This window comes from Leptodactylus fuscus, chromosome 5 (assembly GCF_031893055.1).
Source record: "Leptodactylus fuscus isolate aLepFus1 chromosome 5, aLepFus1.hap2, whole genome shotgun sequence".
NCBI lineage: Eukaryota > Metazoa > Chordata > Amphibia > Anura > Leptodactylidae > Leptodactylus > Leptodactylus fuscus.
Window position 1 is genome coordinate 30,738,127 of NC_134269.1, and position 14,744 is coordinate 30,752,870.

General features: G+C 43.6%; 1 protein-coding gene across 6 annotated transcripts in view; it reads left to right on the forward strand.

Annotated features, from left to right (window-relative positions):
* Window positions 1-8,347: 8,347 nt before the first annotated feature.
* The window catches only part of NSD3 (nuclear receptor binding SET domain protein 3), a 73,230-nt gene continuing 66,833 nt past the window's right edge, over window positions 8,348-14,744 (forward strand). For all 6 annotated transcript variants that reach the window (XM_075272742.1, XM_075272743.1, XM_075272744.1 and 3 more), the window contains exon 1: window positions 8,348-8,799. The gene's annotated coding sequence lies outside the window, so the exon portion shown is untranslated. The remainder of the gene's footprint in view (window positions 8,800-14,744) is intronic.

The window sequence follows — 14,744 nt, forward strand, 5'->3', positions numbered from 1 at the left end:
ACTGCCTGTGCCCAAACCATGAAAGGTCCTCTTTAACATGTGGATGGTGCTTGGACCTATAAAGTTAGCCTGAAATGGCATCATATCATGTGGGGAAATGTGGGAGCAGGAACGGAGAAGGGTTAGATTTTGGGGATTCTAATTACGGTACGGAAGGGTTTACATTAGGAATTTTGATCGGCCTGTCTGAAAAGATGTGTCTTTAGTTTGCGCTTGAAGCTGTAGAAATTGGGAGATTGTCCGGGGTAGAGTATTCCAGAGAAGTGGTGCAGCTCGGGAGAAGTCTTGTATACGAGCGTGGGAGGTTCTGATAATAGAGGATGTAAGTGTTAGGTCATTGAGTGAGCGGAGAACACGGGTTGGGCTGTAGACAGAGAAGAGGGAGGAAATGTATGGAGGTGCGGCATTATGGAGAGCCTTGTGGATGAGAGTAATAACTTTATATTGTATTCTATAATGAATAGGCAGCCAATGTAGTGACTGGCACAGACCCGAGGCATCGCTGTAGTGTCTAGCCTGATAGATGAGCCTGGCCGCTGCATTCAGAATAGATTGTAGAGGGGAGAGTTTAGTGAGGGGAAGACCGATAAGTAAGGAGTTACAGTAGTCAAGGCGAGAATGAATCAGAGACAATAAGTGTCTTTTTTTAATGTAGATTGTGAACCCCACATAGAGCTCAAAATGTACATTTTTTCCCTTCAGTATGTCTTTGGAATGTGGGATGGAAATCCATGCAAACGTGGGGGGAACATACAAACTCCTTGCAGATGGTTTTTTGCCCTTGGCAGGATTTGAACACCAGGACTCCAGCGCTGAAAGGCTGCAGTGCTAAACACTGAGCCACCGTTGGCCCCCAATAAGTGTCTTTAATGTATCTCTGGTAAGGTGCAAGTGATTCAATATGAGGAGGGAAGGAAAGGTCTGCGTCAAACATGACCCCGAGGCAGCGGGCCTGCTGCCTAGGAGTTATAGTAAGGCCTGAGACTGCAATGGATATATCAGGGACAGATCTGTTAGATGGTGGAAACAGTAGTAGTTCAGTCTTAGAGAGATTTAGTTTCAGATAGAGCGAGGACATGATATTAGAGACAGCAGAGAGACAGTCACTGGTGTTCTGTATGAGTGCAGGGGTGATGTCACGGGAAGATGTGTATAATTGGGTGTCATCAGCATAAAGATGGTACCTGAAGCCAAATCTGGCAATGGTTTGTCCAATGGGGGCTGTGTAGAGAGAAAAGAGCAGGGGGCCTAGGACTGAGCCCTGAGGAACCCCAACAGCAAGGGGAAGAGGGGAGGAAACAGAGCCCGCAAATGATACACTGAAAGTGCGGTCTGAGAGATAAGAGGGGAACCAGGAGAGCGCAGTGTCATTGAGGCCAACTGAGTGGAGCATAGTGAGGAGAAGTTGATGGTCAACAGTGTCAAAAGCTGCAGAGAGGTCCAGAAGAATAAGAAGAGAGAAGTCACCATTGGATTTAGCCTTTAGTAGATCATTAGAGACTTTTGTGAGAGCTGTTTCAGTAGAGTGCAGAGCGCGGAAAAATTGTAAGGGGTCAAGCAGAGAGATAACGGATTAACCGAGAATAAACCAGGCGTTCCAAAAGTTTAGAGATGAAGGGGAGGTTAGAGACGGGTCGATAGTTAGCAGCACAGGATGGGTCCAGGGAGGGTTTTTTCAGTAGCGGGGTTATAACAGCATGCTTGAAGGAGGATGGGAAGATTCCAGAAGAGAGAGAGAGGTTAAATATTTTAGTAAGGTAAGTAGTGACAGCAGGGGACAGAGATTGGAGAAGGTGTGAGGGGAAGGGGTCACTACTGCAGGTTGTGGGGCGAGATGAAGAAAGTAGCTGGGAGACTTCCTCTTCTGTAACAGGTTCAAAAGATGAGAATGGACAGTCTGAAGTGCGGCTGGTGAGGGGATCAGTACTATCGTAGGTGTGGGAGTCAATGCCACCTGGGGCTTGGGCAGTAATTTCCTGACGGATCTTATCAATTTTATCATGGAAATACATAGCCAGGTCATCAGCACTAAGGTCTGTGAATGGCGTCTGTACCTTGGGTGTGAGTAAGGAGTGAAAGGTTTCAAAAAGCCTTTTAGGGTTGCTGGAGAGAGAAGAGATGAGGGTGGTGAAATAGTCTTGTTTGGCGAGGTAAAGGGCAGAGCTATATGTTTTAAGCATAAACTTGAAGTGGAGGAAATCTGCAGGTGAGCGTGATTTTCTCCAGAGACGTTCGGCACACCTAGAGCATCGCTGGAGAAATCGTGTCTGTGGCGTGTGCCAGGGTTGCTGCCTCCTATGTGGGACTTTACGAGTGGAGGGGGGAGCAACCTCATAGTTCCCAGATATTATCATATGGTGCTTATACCTTGTATAGGGACCAGATATTATCATATAGTGCTTATACCGTCTGCTTCACCCCAAGTGTGAGAAGGAGCTATCGGAGGTCCTTCCTCCCAACCACGACCAGGCTGTATAATCTACATCAGACCAAGCGAAGACACTCAGCACAGAAAACTAAATGATCCTGAAGTCTTCCTTCTTTCTCTCTTCTCTTCCTTAGCTGCTATGGACTCCTAGTATATCTTCTCTTCTCAGCATATGTGTATCTCCTTCTGTAATATATTACTGTGTATTATCCTGTACCTGTATAACTAGGCTGCTGTAACATACTGAAATTTCCCCTTGTGGGACTATTAAAGGATTATGTTATCTTATACCATATTTAGTGCCCAGATATTACCATCATATAGTGCTTATACCGTATATAGTGCCCAGATATTATCATATAGTGCTTATACCGTATATGGTGCCTAGATATTACCATCATATAGTGCTTATACCTTGTATAGTGCCTAGATATTACCATTAGACAATGCTTATACAGTAACTAGTGCACAGATATTACCATCATGCAGTCCTTATACTGTATATAGTGTCTAGTTATTACCGTCATACAGTGTGTGAGGTAGGTAGGCTCAGCGGTAGCAGCAGCAGTCCCAGACAGTCAGAGACAGACACCAAAATCAGGTTCAACAGGTTTTTTAAGCCGGTGCATTTATTTTTGCAAAAAAGGTACTGGCAGACAAAATTAACAAGCCTTAGCTTCAGGCAACAAATAGTAACACAAATCCTGCTTGTCTGAGAACCAGTTCTCCTCCATTATCCTCAGGAACTGCCCAGGACTGAAGTCTTGTCAGGCGCTATAGGACTTTAAGGAGGCCCAGCTCCCACCTGTGCATGAGAACTCCTTCCTGCGGTAGGACAAGAAGTGGTTAAGCTGAAAGGTGAGGTTTTACTACAGATACTGTATGTGATGAACTCACACCATATATAAGTGAGGAATCTGGGGGAGATAGAGCGTCCGTCTAAGACGCTACCCGTCACATTCTCACAAGTGCTTATAACATATATAGTGCCTAGATTTTACCATCATATAGTGCTTATACAGTAGTGCCCATATATTACCATCATATAGTGCTTATACAGTAGTGCCTAGATTTTACCATCATATAGTGCTTATACAGTAATGCCCAGATATTACCGTCATATAGAGCTTATACAGTAGTGCCCAGATATTACCATCATATAGAGCTTATACAGTAGTGCCCAGATATTACCATCATATAGTACTTATACAGTAGTGCCCATATATTACCATCATATAGTGCTTATACAGTAATGCCCAGATATTACCGTCATATAGAGCTTATACAGTAGTGCCCAGATATTACCATCATATAGAGCTTATACAGTAGTGCCCAGATATTACCATCATATAGAGCTTATACAGTAGTGTCCAGATATTACCATCATATAGTGCTTATACAGTAGTGCCCAGATATTACCATCATATAGAGCTTATACAGTAGTGTCCAGATATTACCATCATATAGTACTTATACAGTAGTGCCCATATATTACCATCATATAGTGCTTATACAGTAGTATCCAGATATTACCATCATATAGTGCTTATACAGTAGTGCCTAGATTTTACCATCATATAGTGCTTATACAGTAGTGCCCAGATATTACCATCATATAGTGCTTATACAGTAGTGCCCATATATTACCATCATACAGTGCTTATACAGTAGTGCCTAGATATTACCATCATATAGTACTTATACAGTAGTGCCCATATATTACCATCATATAGTGCTTATACAGTAGTATCCAGATATTACCATCATATAGTGCTTATACAGTAGTGTCCAGATATTACCATCATATAGTACTTATACAGTAGTGTCCAGATATTACCATCATATAGTACTTATACAGTAGTGCCCATATATTACCATCATATAGTGCTTATACAGTAGTGCCCATATATTACCATCATACAGTGCTTATACAGTAGTGCCTAGATATTACCATCATATAGTACTTATACAGTAGTGCCCATATATTACCATCATATAGTGCTTATACAGTAGTATCCAGATATTACCATCATATAGTGCTTATACAGTAGTGTCCAGATATTACCATCATATAGTGCTTATACAGTAGTGTCCAGATATTACCATCATATAGTACTTATACAGTAGTGCCCATATATTACCATCATATAGTGCTTATACAGTAGTGCCCATATATTACCATCATACAGTGCTTATACAGTAGTGCCTAGATATTACCATCATATAGTACTTATACAGTAGTGCCCAGATATTAACATCATATAGTGCTTATACAGTATATAGTACCCAGTTATTACCATCATATAGTGCTTATACAGTAGTGTCCAGATATTACCATCATATAGTGCTTATACAGTAGTGTCCAGATATTACCATTATATAGTGCTTATACAGTAATGCCCAGATATTACCATCATATAGTGCTTATACAGTAGTGTCCAGATATTACCATTATATAGTGCTTATACAGTAGTATCCAGATATTACCATCATATAGTGCTTATACAGTAGTGTCCAGATATTACCATTATATAGTTCTTATACAGTAGTATCCAGATATTACCATCATATAGTGCTTATACAGTAGTGCCCATATATTACCATCATACAGTGCTTATACAGTAGTGCCTAGATATTACCATCATATAGTGCTTATACAGTAGTGCCCATATATTACCATCATATAGTACTTATACAGTAGTGCCCATATATTACCATCATATAGTGCTTATACAGTAGTGCCCATATATTACCATCATATAGTGCTTATACAGTAGTGCCCATATATTACCATCATATAGTGCTTATACAGTAGTATCCAGATATTACCGTCATATAGTGCTTATACAGTAGTGCCCATATATTACCATCATATAGTGCTTATACAGTAGTGCCCAGATATTACCATCATATACTGCTTATACAGTAGTGCCCATATATTACCATCATATAGTGCTTATACAGTAGTGCCCAGATATTACCATCATATACTGCTTATACAGTAGTATCCAGATATTACCATCATATAGTGCTTATACCTTGTATAGTGCATAAAAATTAAGTTTTATTGATTCAGTTAAAATCGGCAGGATTCACACTATTATAAAACAGTTTAAAACTAATCTGCAGGGAATAAATGTAAATTCTAGAAAAAATTAGTGGGGATGGGCTAGAGCCCTCAGCAGGCAAGGCTAGTCAGTATACATTTCTACCATGGCCTCTGAAGGCTAGCGAAATCCATATGAGCCCGCAGATTGCAGTCTAATCTGGCTCACATTAATTTAGAGGTCTGATTTATTTAGAGGTGTGGTCTGTGTTCTCAAATTATATAGGGGTGTGATCAGAGACCGGGTCAGGTCAGATTAGGGGGCCCGACCTGGGGCCTCACTGTTTAAAGGTGTAGTTCATTCTGAATTAATTTAGGTCTGCTGTAACATGTAACTATGGGGCCCAGAACACCTCCACCTTGTCTACCATCAACCGCCTGTTCTGAATATGAAACATATTTAATTCAGTCCTCGTATGGGCTAGTTCACACATAAAAACCGCCTGGCTTATTTTGGTCCCGAAAAAAACCACTTCCAAATTAGGAAGTGGTTTTTTGACCTTGAAGTGTTTTTTGGAGCATTTTCTGGAGAAGTTTTTGGTAAAAACTGCTTCAGAAAACGCCAGGTGGTTTTCCCCTCCCCTAAAGTGAATGGACTGTAAAAAAACACTAGTTTCAATCACTGTTTTTTGCAAAAAAAAGCTAGGCGTTTTTCACCTCCCATTCACTTCTATCGCTTTCCTCAGGCGGAATCCACGCAAGATTTTGCGCGGACATTAGCATCGGACACTAACTGTCGGACACCGACGGTAGTGTGAACGTTCCCTTAGTAGGGTTATTCTGTGCCAAGGTTTTCGCCCACATTAGAGCATCTTAAACCACACTCTTTACTTCTTACTCATGCCTCTTGTCAAGTCACACCCAAAAATGTCTAAATCACATAATAAATGTATGAAAAGCACATAGGCCAGTTTTCTGAGGTAATCTAAGGCCTGGTTCACATCTGCGTTCAATATTCCAGTCGGTGAGAGCGATTGGGGACCCCCTGAACGGACTACTGAACGCATTGACAAGCGGTGTGCAGTGAAATCACACGGACCCCATAGACTATAATGGGGTCTGTGTGTTTTCCGCACGAGTCATGTGGAGAAGAAAGCAGTTTATGAAGTACTCTTCTCTTCGAATGATCCATGCGGATACCGCGTGGAAAACACACGGACCCCATTATAGCCTCTGGGGTCCGTGCGCTTTCATAAGCTCACCGCTTGTCAATGCGTTCGGTATTTCATTAGGGGGGTGCCCACGCAGACTTCCGAACCAGGCCTAAGGGTAAGGCCCCACATTGTGTTGGCTGATGTGAAAAAAAAAGCGCTGTAAGGGTGCATTCACACTACGGAACGCCAGAGTGTATCACAGCCGTACACGCCGGCGTTACAGCAGGGCTGCCGGACACTTCCTATTCATTTCTATGGGAGCCGGCATGCAAGTGCTCCCCATAGAAATGAATGGAAAAAAGCAGTCCATTCATTTCTATGGGGAGCGCTCGCATGCCGGCTCCCATAGAAATGAATGGGAAGTGTCCGGCAGCCCTGCTGTAACGCCGGCGTGTACGGCTGTGATACACGCTGGCGTTCCGTAGTGTGAATGCACCCTAAGGTTAGGAACCCCATGTTGCAGAAATGGGGCGGCTTTCGTTCCTGATGTAAATGACTGGTCACATGAGCCTCAATATCTCTGATCAGGCCTGGCCAAGCATCAGAAGCAACAGGGGACTAGAGGACATGGGGTAGGGTGGTTATATTGTGTGAGGTCTAATAAAGGGGGTTGTGATGGACTGCACATAGGTAAGCAGTTTAGTAAGGGGGGGGGGCTGAAATTACAAGCCCACTCATACTGCAAATCTGATACATTTCAGTATGGACTTTCACTCTTCAAATGTAACCAGAGTTTCTAGTCACTGACAGCAATAAGAGATCTTGTAATAGGTGATGACTTAGGCCGGGTTCACACGGGGATTTTTGGACCGGATCTTGACGCGGAGGCCGCCTCAGAATCCGGTCCAAAAATGGCTAGCCGTGACTGGATGCCGATGCAGTGCACCGGCATCCAGTCGCGGCATTCCGCTCCGGATTAGGACCAAATGAATGGGCCTAGACGGGAGGGAGTGTCACACTGAAAGGGCAGGTCAGTTCTTTTTTCCGCAAGCGGGAAGAAACCGTTTTTTGATCAGGATTTTGACGTGGAATCCGCGTCAAAATCCTGACCAAAAACACGTCTCCCATTGAAATCAATGTGTCCCGGTCAGTTCTTTTTTTCTGCGAGTGGTTTGTTACCACTCGTGTAGAAAAGAAGCGACATGCCCTTTCTTCAGGCGGATTCTGCGGCCAGTTGAGTTGCGGATGTCGGCCTGAAGACACTTCCTTCCGTCTAGGCCTAATCTGGAGAGGAGCGCCATGACTGGATGCCAGTGCAATGCATCGGCATCCAGTTGTGGCTACCGTTTTTTTGGTCCGGAATCCGAGGCGGCCTCCTCGTCAAATTCCGGACCAAAAAACCCTGTCTGAACTAAGTGTGCATGTTGTTTTACCAGTTTTACATAAAATCTGAAAACCGCCTGTGCGGGATCCTGAAAATGCTGCAGAGGATGTTTTGGCCATGATGCCCTTCACCCTCCAGCCACTAGGTGTCGCACCACACTTCAGCCCTCACCTTGTCACAGTTTCCAAGCTTTAATAACACCAATTTTTACTGACACCTTAAAGGCAAACTACAACTCCCGGCATCCTCAGCGGCAATTTCCAACCAATCGGCGTAGAAGGATTTTTTTTTTCACTGGCGCTGCCGGGGCGCGCGGGCGGCTTTTGTGTGAGGAGGAAGCGGGCGGTGGTGACCCGGACACACCCGGAAAAAACCTGGAACGTACCGGGGGGGAGGGAGGGGGTCTCTAGTCACCCGGGAGCCGATATCCGGAAGCCTCACACGACGCCAGGAAACCCCTGAGCAATAAAAAAAAAAAAAAAAAACCTATCACCCCCCGCAACGCCCGAAACTGAGGCCCCGCATCGTCACATCCCCAACCGGGGGCCACCTGCCGCAAACGCCGTTACCATCCTATAAACACCCGAATAAAAGAGCCGTCGCCATTTTATGTCACCCGAAAAAGATAAGGAACTATCAAGACGCCCGGATTTTTCTTCTCAGCCGCAGGGGGGGTGAAGCCCGGATATTACGTCACACGCCCGGTTTTCCTCCCCTCCTTACGGTCATCCGCGGGTTCCTGTCGCTGAGTCCGAGACACCGGGATCTAGAATGGAACAAACTGAAGGTGATGTCGGGTGTAACGGGAGGGGGAGGGGCTGGGCCCAGGAGCTGACACTCTAATGGGAGAGAGGGGGGGTCTTAATACTTGTATATGTGGTATATAGATGGGCTATGGGTCGAGGGGGGAGGGTTTGTTTATGTGGGGGAGGGGAGGTGTATGATCTGGAGATGTAGGATTCTTGTCCCAGGAGCTGACACTCTAGTGGGGGAGGGGTTGTTTGAGATCTGTATACAGAGATATATAGACTGGCTGTGTGTCTTTATGTGGGTTGATGCATGGTTTGGGGTGGTAGGTGTTTGTCCTAGGAACTGACACTCTAGTGGGGGAGGGGTGTGTCTGTATACAGGTATATGACCTGGCTAGGGGTCAGTGAGGGAGGGGTATGTCTGTATACAGGTATGTGCGGGTGTATGGCCTGGCTATGGGCCTTTGTGGTGTATGATCTGAGTCCTTGTCCCAGAAGCTGACATTCTAGTGTGGACGGTGTGTTCCTGTAGGCAGGTATATAGACTGACTATGTATCAGTGGGGAGGGGGTGATGGATGAGATCCTTGTCCCAGGAGCTGACTGTTTTCTTGCTGTATAGGTAGAGCAGTATACAGGTATATACAGTGGCTATGGATATGTGGGGGGTGGGGATGTATGATCTGGGCGCTGCAAGTCCTTGTCCCAGGAGCTGATGCTGCGGCAGGGGGCTTTGTCCTTGTATACAGATATATACACTGGCTATGGTTATGTGAGGAGGGGGGATGTAATTCCTTGTCTCAAGAGCTGATGCTTCATCCCATGGGGGCTGTATCCCTGTACGCAGGTATATACACTGACTATGGAGGAGTGGTACACAGATATATACACTGGCTATGGAGGAGTGCTATACAGGTATATACACTGGCTATGGAGGAGTGGTATACAGGTATATACACTGGCTATTGATATGTGAGGAGGCGGTGGTGTATGATTGGGACGCTGTACGTCCTTGTCCCAGAAGCTGAGGGGGGTATATATGTATACTGGCACATGGTATAGATATAGGTAGCAAGGACAACTTGGCTAGAGAGCTGACACTCTAGCGAAGAGGGCTGTGTGGGTATATAGACTGGATATGGGTCAGTGGGGGAGGGGTGTGTCTGTATACATTAGCATTATAAATTGGGTTGTAGGTCCTTGTCCCAGGAACTGACACTACATGGTGATATATATACAGGGGTATACAATGGAGCGCTGTAGAGAACTGTTCACATTGGTTAGATTTGAACAGGCCAAATGCTGTGGTGGGGGGTGAGTAGTCTGGCATATGGAGGACCACTGTATACCTGTATGTGCTCACGTGGCGGTATATAGATCAGGCGTTCTGTGTGTATATATTATACCTAAACGGTAGATGCGGGGTCTGAGCCACGTTACTGGTTTCCATTGTAGCGGTGACTATACCGTGAGTGTGCTGTGTGCTCAGCTGCCCTGAAGTGTCGTCACTATGTGTGCTGTGTATTATATAGCAGTATGTTGTATTGGTTACTTATAAGTTCCTTTGTGGGGGTCCCCGGCCTGCTCCTTCTTGTCTGAGGTGTAGCACAGACCGCAGGAGGGTTAGGGGAGTCTACAGTGGCTTTATAATCCCCATTGTGTATTTTGTTTTTATGTTTGTTTTTTTTCGTTTTTTCATTCCAAATTATTTGTTCACTGTAATGGCACTTAAAGGGATATTTCAGTAAAAAAAAAAAAATATATATGTAACCCCTGTGGAGGTGTAAAATAACCGTCCATTTGGCCAGGTATCCCATGGAGTCTCCTTTCGGCCCTGAGTGCACAGGCAGAATGTAAAGAGACCCGATGGAGACTGTGTATTGGATCTGCAGCCCTATGGACAGGTGATAGGGGGTAAGAAACAAATAAACCGGAGAAAACCTCTAGGCTGAGGCCACACAAGATGCTCATTTTTTTTTTTTGTTTGTTTGTTTTCTCTCCTGCAACAAATGGGGAATAAAAAGTCATCTCTAAGCAGAAAACCACACAGGTAGTCTCTGTTATACACAGGTTAGGGGGGGTGGGGGTCTGACTTCTGGGGGTCCTGGTGCCTCACGGAGTAGTGACACTGAATCCGCAGGGCTGGGTCACTTATTCCCTTTATTTGGGGACCCCCTTCCTATTCCCATGATCACTCCTAGCTATCAGACACTTACCCCCGTATTCTGAGAAACCCTTTGCGGCCGAGGCCCCACGTGGTGTAAAAACCGAGGCGGTTTATAGTCATTGCAAAGAAGAAAAAAAAAAGTAAGATTTCCACAACGTTGGGGTTTTGGAAATCTCAGCATGTCAATTATGCCAACAAAATTGCTGACGGTTTCCCTATAGGTATAATGGACGTAGAAACCTTTGCGGGAAAAAAACACAATGCTGCCGCCATGACTTTTCCCGCAGTGCTTTTTTGCTGCGCCTGCTACGTGCGAGCTTGGCCTATATGTTTTTGTAAGGAGATATACACTAGTGATAGGCTGTCTTGTAGGGTTGGGGTGCAGTGAGGGGATACCCCCTGGGGTGCCATCCACCCCCATCCCGGGTACAATATGTGGGGTAAAGGTGAGATATAACCCTTACATAGCGGGTGCACTGCCTCAGTCTTACAGTAAGACCACAGATTAAAGGACCCTGTGAGTGCCCCCAATTTTGGCTACACAGGATCATAGTTGGCAGGGATTGCTTAAATTGAGCCAAGGAGAGATTTCCATTTCTTAATCCACCTGAGACGTTTGTGAGGGAGACTCCATAACCCCCCCCCCCCCAACCACACTGACTATAGGAATATATAGATATATTAGATAGATATAGACCCCCACTGACTTGTGTTACTCGCGTATAGTGACATGGAGCCTGTATTAAAGGGAAACTCCAGGGAAAATTTAACTCATTCCTCAGGACGTCTTTCTCTTGAATAATGTGGTTGCCTAGCAACTGGCCCAGTGAGGATTGGGTGACACCTCTTGCCTCCGTGGTGCCCCTTCTCTTGTATGTGACCAGTTCCCCCCCCCCCCAGTGCAGGTGCTTGATAAGTCCCCCCACCCCCATTGTCACTGCTGGAGGATGTCTTTAACCCTTTGTAGAACCCTTATAAATCTTGTCATTGTATTGCATGGACTATAGTTCCGTAGTGCAGAGGCTCCCACTCCTCTACTCTTTCTGTATCCCTTATGTATACACCCGTCGGTGAGCTTGCTGTATACTGGGCTCCTGGTTGTCACCATCTGGGATGTTTGGGCCTATAGCACAGGCTCTGATGGTGATACTCTCCCCCGCCCCTGTAATGTGTAATGGATGCACCCCTGCCAAATAACAAAGTAAAAAATGAAGAAATTGTTCCCAGTCTAGGTAGTCATCATCTCTACAGTGTCTGGAGTCCACAGAGCATTGTCTAGGCTGTAGGAGATCAGGCCTGTTCCTTGACTAGAAGCCTATATCCGCTACACTGGTTTCTGGTGCAGGGTTTCAGTTTGCGCCCCCCACAGATCACATACTGGTAACCAGTCCTGTGGATGGGTCATCGGTATGAAAAATCCAAGTTATCTGTTCTCTGATCAGTCAGGGTATGTTGGCTGGGGGAAGAATGGGGGTTCATTGTACCCCCGTGCATACGGAGTGGCAGACCATGTGCTATATTTAGTGGGTGCAGCAGCTGCGTGTTGGATTACCTGCTCCATCACAATGGGGTGCAAGGACCCCCAATCTCATGATCGGTGGAGGTCAGAGAGGTCGGCATGCACCTTGTCCTGCTCTGGGTGGTGGGTTCAAAGACCTGGTATGAGGAACGTTTAGGCTAAGACCCCATATTGTGGAAAACCCAGGAGTGGCTACAGAAGGTATGGGAAATGTATAGGATTGTCTTATACAGAAGGTATGGGGAGTGTATAGGATTGTCTTATACAGAAGATATAGGTAATGTATAGGATTGTCTTATACAGAAGGTATAGGTAATGTATAGGATTGTCTTATACAGAAGGTATGGGGAGTGTATAGGATTGTCTTATACAGAAGGTATAGGTAATGTATAGGATTGTCTTATACAGAAGGTATAGGTAATGTATAGGATTGTCTTATACAGAAGGTATGGGGAGTGTATAGGATTGTCTTATACAGAAGGTATGGGGAGTGTATAGGATTGTCTTATACAGAAGATATAGGTAATGTATAGGATTGTCTTATACAGAAGATATAGGTAATGTATAGGATTGTCTTATACAGAAGGTATAGGTAATGTATAGGATTGTCTTATACAGAAGGTATAGGTAATGTATAGGATTGTCTTATACAGAAGGTATGGGGAATGTATAGGATTTGCTTATACAGAAGGTATAGGTAATGTATAGGATTGTCTTATACAGAAGGTATAGGTAATGTATAGGATTGTCTTATACAGAAGGTATGGGGAATGTATAGGATTGTCTTATACAGAAGGTATAGGTAATGTATAGGATTGTCTTATACAGAAGGTATAGGTAATGTATAGGATTGTCTTATACAGAAGGTATAGGTAATGTATAGGAGTGTCTTATACAGAAGGTATGGGGAGTGTATAGGATTGTCTTATACAGAAGGTATGGGGAGTGTATAGGATTGTCTTATACAGAAGATATAGGTAATGTATAGGATTGTCTTATACAGAAGGTATAGGTAATGTATAGGATTGTCTTATACAGAAGGTATAGGTAATGTATAGGATTGTCTTATACAGAAGGTATAGGTAATGTATAGGAGTGTCTTATACAGAAGGTATGGGGAGTGTATAGGATTGTCTTATACAGAAGGTATAGGTAATGTATAGGATTGTCTTATACAGAAGATATAGGTAATGTATAGGATTGTCTTATACAGAAGGTATAGGTAATGTATAGGATTGTCTTATACAGAAGGTATGGGGAGTGTATAGGATTGTCTTATACAGAAGATATAGGTAATGTATAGGATTGTCTTATACAGAAGGTATGGGGAGTGTATAGGATTGTCTTATACAGAAGATATAGGTAATGTATAGGATTGTCTTATACAGAAGGTATAGGTAATGTATAGGATTGTCTTATACAGAAGGTATAGGTAATGTATAGGATTGTCTTATACAGAAGGTATAGGTAATGTATAGGATTGTCTTATACAGAAGGTATAGGTAATGTATAGGATTGTCTTATACAGAAGGTATAGGTAATGTATAGGATTGTCTTATACAGAAGGTATAGGTAATGTATAGGATTGTCTTATACAGAAGGTATAGGTAATGTATAGGATTGTCTTATACAGAAGGTATAGGTAATGTATAGGATTGTCTTATACAGAAGGTATGGGGAGTGTATAGGATTGTCTTATACAGAAGGTATAGGTAATGTATAGGATTGTCTTATACAGAAGGTATAGGTAATGTATAGGATTGTCTTATACAGAAGATATAGGTAATGTATAGGATTGTCTTATACAGAAGGTATAGGTAATGTATAGGATTGTCTTATACAGAATGTATAGGTAATGTATAGGATTGTCTTATACAGAAGGTATAGGTAATGTATAGGATTGTCTTATACAGAAGGTATGGGGAGTGTATAGGATTGTCTTATACAGAAGATATAGGTAATGTATAGGATTGTCTTATACAGAAGATATAGGTAATGTATAGGATTGTCTTATACAGAAGATATAGGTAATGTATAGGATTGTCTTATACAGAAGGTATAGGTAATGTATAGGATTGTCTTATACAGAAGGTATAGGTAATGTATAGGATTGTCTTATACAGAAGGTATAGGTAATGTATAGGATTGTCTTATACAGAAGGTATGGGGAATGTATAGGATTTGCTTATACAGAAGGTATAGGTAATGTATAGGATTGTCTTATACAGAAGGTATAGGTAATGTATAGGATTGTCTTATACAGAAGGTATGGGGAATGTATAGGATTGTCTTATACAG